The sequence below is a fragment of the Salvia splendens genome, unplaced genomic scaffold, assembly GCF_004379255.2.
Source record: "Salvia splendens isolate huo1 unplaced genomic scaffold, SspV2 ctg68, whole genome shotgun sequence".
Taxonomy (NCBI): domain Eukaryota; kingdom Viridiplantae; phylum Streptophyta; class Magnoliopsida; order Lamiales; family Lamiaceae; genus Salvia; species Salvia splendens.
Window position 1 is genome coordinate 4,997 of NW_024599345.1, and position 5,913 is coordinate 10,909.

At 31.5% G+C, this 5,913-nt stretch overlaps 1 pseudogene; it reads right to left on the reverse strand.

Moving 5' to 3' along the window:
- Positions 1-2,048: 2,048 nt before the first annotated feature.
- LOC121790950 lies at positions 2,049-4,001 on the reverse strand (annotated as a pseudogene).
- Between the last annotated feature and the right edge of the window lie 1,912 nt (positions 4,002-5,913).

Here is a 5,913-nt window from a genome sequence, read left to right on the forward strand (position 1 = left end):
TTTTCTCCTTTTAATAAAACTAGTATCACACCCCGTACGATGTACAGATCGATTTAATTTCATCATAGTAAGTTTATATTTTGAATTAATTACTTAAAGATATCAGTGATGGCTATCACTAATATCCAAAATTCAACTCTTAACGTGGCAGTAACAAAATCTTTGTATTTTGAATAATTTTAGGACCTTGTGGTTATTTTGCCCTTAGTGTATGGAGAATGAACTAAATAATAACGGGGCAGTCACAATATATAATTTCTTTCATTTATGTTATTGTAACTAATTTAAATTTCATATAATAGTTTTGGTACAATATTAAATATAACTAATGCAAAATTATAAAAATAAATTGAGCAAATGGCGCTCTTAATTTGATACATTTGTTGAAAATCATGTTCTAAATGCTGGTTTCTCACATTACAATTGATGATTTTTATTATTTGCTACAATATCAATGCTATATCAATACATTTAATGAATAATTAAGAAGATATATATTATTTTATGTATGTAAATACAAATATATACGTTTTAAAATGTCAATGATACATGACCCGTCTTGATAAAGAGACAAATAACCGATATTAATTAATGTTATAAATTTGAGGAAGTGAAAAGTTTTGTAGGGTTCTTATGATAAGTGTCGAATCAACAATATTTTCCCACAGCGTACAACAGATAGAAAATAAAAATAAAATGAGGGTTTAACACTCACCGCGAATCAACAATCTTAATCTAAATGAGTTGAGAATTAGATTGTGTAGTAACCTTGTCGAGGTCAACGATAACACCAATAATATCTACAAAAATAGAAGTCGGGATAATGTTAATATTCAAATAATAATAATAATGTTAAGGTTTAGATTACAATGGTATCAAGCTTTTTCCTATGGCAAGATCACAATATTAGGAATATAATAATCATACAAACAAATGCATACAATAGATTCATATGAATGCACTACTATTGGTAAAGAGTAATAATAACCATACCAGAAAAAAAAATCTTCTTTTTTCATGGAATTCGTGATGCAACGGGAGTAAGTGAGAAAGTAAATTATAAGCTAGCCAATACTACTACATATTTATAGATAAAAAAGTATACATTGAATTGATGGAATTATAGCATCATTGTATCCTTAAATTTACGTTGAAAATTGATTTATATATACTTTTTAACTTTTACGTTACAGCAATAGTGAATGCCATTTTTATTACTTTTAAATGGGCATGCATGAAGAGCCGTATAGGAATGCCATTTAAATTCAATTTATGTTTTTTTATATTGTATGAATGTAACCGTATGAATGGGCATCACTATTGATTTGATTCATGGCACCCAAATTACTAATTTAAATATTGACCGCTTTTAATGCAAGCTATTACTAATTAACCTATTACACTCATGTCTTTCACCCGAATTACTAATTAACGGTCAATTTTTCATGATGGGCAGTTACAATATTAAATAGATGAAATATATAGGACTTATTATGCTTTAATTATATAGTGAGGTGAATGACATGATTATACTTAAAATTTATAAATATTCACATTGATGCCCAAAATTTATAAATATTCAAAAGAAGGCCAAAACTCGTCTTTTATATATGTATAAATATTCAGATACTATAGTAATAGGTCTTTACTTATATAGAATATAATGTAATCAATTAACTAATTTAATCAATATTTTTGAATTTTGACCATATAAATTATATGATCAGATATTATAATTTAAATAATCCATTAAAATAAGTAACGTAGAATTCCCTCCGTTTCTGTTTGTCAAATGTTGAAATAATCTAAATGACTTTTTGTGTCAGTACATAAAAATTGAATGCTTTATTAAATTAAAAACCATCCAGCGTCAATAATGCGCATTAATTAATTAGTCAAGCCGCCGAAACGCTAAGGTTTAACTTTAACTAGAAGCATGTATAAAATGGAGCATTTATTTTATACAATAAACTATGCTTACATTACATATTTTTGGGAAAATAAAAACATACTTCACAAAATATTTATTTTCATAAATTATGCTTACATAACAATTTTTTGGGAAACAAGACTCACTATATTTTTTGTGATAAGTGTGCCTTATTTCCCTAACACATTTTTGAGTTTTTTCTAAGTTATACTATCACTCAAAGTAAACGTTACTGAATCAATCAAGCACGTGCGCACAAAGGTCGCTTAACAATGGGAATCAAACGCAAATGGTGTTCCCTATGAAGAGTGGAGCCGAGGCCCTCTGTCATATCCAATTCTTCTGCTTTCATCCCATTTGGAATTTCCCAATCAAAATGATAGAGAAGCATAGCAAGAGGAAGTTCCATATTTGCCTGCCCCAACAACATGCCGGGACACGTTCTCCTTCCCGCACCAAAGGGTATGTATTCGAGATTGCTCCCGTTGAAATCGATGGTGCTTTCTTCGAATCTCTCGGGTATAAACTCCTCTGGATCGTTCCAATACTCGGGTCTCTTGCCAATGCCATGCATTCACTATCACTCTGGTTTTTGTTGGGATTTCATACCCATTGATTTCACATCTTGGGAGTTCACTCTAGCACTAAAAGCGGGGCCGGTGGGTGCAATCGCAAAGTCTCTTTGATAATTAATTTGAGGTATTTTAGCTCACTCAACTTGTCTTCGTCTACGTATGATCCCTCTTTGTCAAAAACCTTTCTAACTTCTAGTTGGGCTTTGTTGAGTTTGCTAGGGTTTCTTATCAGCTCCGATATTGCCCTTCTATGGTAGATGCTGACGTATCAGTTCCTCCAAGTAATATATCCTGAAATATATAATTTTAATTACAAACTAATGCATATAAGAGAAGTTATTTGAAAAAGCAAGAGAAAAAGACGTGAAAAAAGAAGAGAAATTGGTTCCCATAGAGACAACCGTAACATGATAAATATATTCTATATCTTCACTTTTAATTCTGATAAACTAAGAAATAAAGAACAACTTATTATTCTATAGGAGTAGATCCCTATCAAGGATGCTGTCAAATTATAAAGTCTAATTCATTTTAAATTTATGCATCATAAACTAAAAATTATCTATGCTAACTAAAATATGAGAAGAATATACCAGTAACACTGCTTTGACATTGTCTGTAGTTAAAGTCCCATCTTTCTCATATTTGAGGAGAATATCCAAGAAATCTTCCAACTTGGTATCGTCATCGCCGTCATCCGCAGCCGCTCTCTGCTGCTCGATGATGCCATCAAGCACCTCATCTACTTTGCGGCGTAACCGTCGGATCTTGAACCGCGCCCCGGTGATCAACGGCAGCAGTTTGACGGACGGATAGAGGTCCGCCATCATGAATCCCGTCGCTAGCTTTGTCGATTCCATGAAAACCGAAACCATCACCTTACGCTCCTCGCTCTTCGCCTTGACGGCAGCCCTCACGATAACGTCGTACGACGACATGTAGAGCCTCTCGGATAGATCAACCGGCGATCCATCGCGGGAAGCGATCCATTTGCACATGTTCATGCTTTCCTCCTCTCTTATGCCACGGAACGACCGCACGCGGCGAGCGCTGAAAAGCTCGACGGTGCAGATCTTCCGCAGGTGGCGCCAGTAGTCGCCGTAGGGGGAGAAGACGACGCCGCTGGAGTCGTAGGCCAGCTCCTCCGTCGCCAGCATCTGAGGCCGGTTCGCGAAATTGGTGTCGTGAGTTTTCATCACTTCCTTTGCTAATTCGACGGAGGAGACGATGAGGAAGTGGAGCTCGCCGAGCTGGAGATGCATCAGGGGGCCGTGTTTGGCGGCGAGGGAACGGAAGAGGCGGTGGGGGCCGGCGGAGGCGCCGAGCATCATGAGGGGGAGGTTGCCGATGAGAGGGAGGGGTGTGGGGCCGGGGAAGTGTGAGTAGCTCCTTGCTGATTTTGAGATTGATTGAGATTTGAGGAATATGAAGAGGAAGAGGAGAAAGGGAATTAGAGGGATGAGTGTTGATGAGATGTTAAACTCCATGATTTCTAGTTTCCTATGTGAACTTGTTGTTTCATGTTCTTATTAATCTCCTTTATATATATATATATATATATATATGGTTGTGATCAATTGAGATTTTTTAGCCTAATTGAGAATTGAGATGCATTATTAGCCACTCATTTTTATTAAATGAGTGGTCCAGAATTTACCACATGGAAAATATTTTTACATTAATTAATTGTGAAAGGGCAGAATGGTAATTTCATCATACATTTTATTTAATAAATATTTTTTTATTTTTTAAAAAAAATTAAATTTTTTTTTCGATTTTTATTTTTTTATTATTTTTATTTTTTTGTCAACTACATATACAATTCATGTCAACTACACACATATAATGTCAACTACATATACAATTCATGTCAACTGCACATATTAATGTCAACTAAATATACGATTCATATCACCTATACACATATAATGTCAACTATAACCTGTTGACATTTGATGTGCAGGCTATTGACATTTGATGTGCAGGGCTATTGACATTTGATGTGCAGGCTACACATCGTAGTTGACATCGCGTGAAAATTAAAAAATTAAAAAAAATTTAAAAAAATTTTAAAAAAATAAATTTAAAAAAATAAAAAAATAAATTTTTTTTAGTTGTTGACATTTTAATACGAGTTGTTGACATTTGATATTCTGGCTATTGAAATGAAATGACGATAATACCCTTAGTTGATATAATCTACTTGTAGTTGACATTTCAAAATGAGTGGCTGAAAATGCATCTCAATTCTCAATTAAGCTAAAAAATCTCAACCTAACAAGACCCTATATATATATATATATATAAACTTTCAGTTGTCAACTTGTTAATTTCTATCCTATATAAACTTTTAGTTGTCAACTTGTTAATTTCTATCCTATATAAACTTTTAGTTGTCAACTTGTTAATTTCTATCCTAAGGTCCTACTTGATACGATGGAATGGAATGGGGAATGAAATGATATTCCTATCTCCATTCCATTCCTTTGCTTGGTAATTTTTTTTCTTAGAAATCACCATTCCATTTAGAATGGCCATTCTATTCAACATGGGAATAGTCATTCCATCTATTTAGCTAGGAATGACCATTCCATTCCATTTCATATTCCTTTCTTCTTATTTTAAATTTTAACAAAATTTTATAAATATTATTTTATAGAGGGAACATCATTTTAGGTCCATGAACTTTGTCAAAGTATCATTTTAGGTCCGTAAACTTTGAAAATCTTATTTTAGGTCCGTGAACTTTGAGTTAGTATCATTTTAGGTCCTTTTTACTATTTCCAAGTTTTTTTGGACGAAAATACCCTCAATACCTTAAAATATATATATTTTTAATAAATTTATCATATACTCATATTTTTTTATAAATATCTTTACAATATATTTTTGTCAAATTTTCTAAATATAATTTGACCTTAAATATTATCACTTAATTTTGTGACATGCATGTAAAATTGCTTCTTCAATTTTTTATATTAATTTTTTTAAAAATTGAATAAAGAACTTTTCTTTAATAATAAAAAATGAATAAAGATCTTTTTATAAATATATTTACAATATATTTTTGACAAATTTTTAAATATAATTTGACCTTCAATATTATAATTTAATTTTGTGACATGCAAGAAAAGATCTTTATTCAATTTTTTATTATTAGAGAAAAGTTATTTATTCAATTTTAAAAAAAATTAATATAAAAAATTGAAGAAGCAATTTTACTTGCATGTCACAAAATTAAGTGATAATATTTAAGGTCAAATTATATTTAGAAAATTTGACAAAAATATATTGTAAAGATATTTATAAAAAAATATGAGTATATGATAAATTTATTAAAAATATATATATTTTAAGGTATTGAGGGTATTTTCGTCCAAAAAACTTGGAAATAGTAAAAGGACCTAA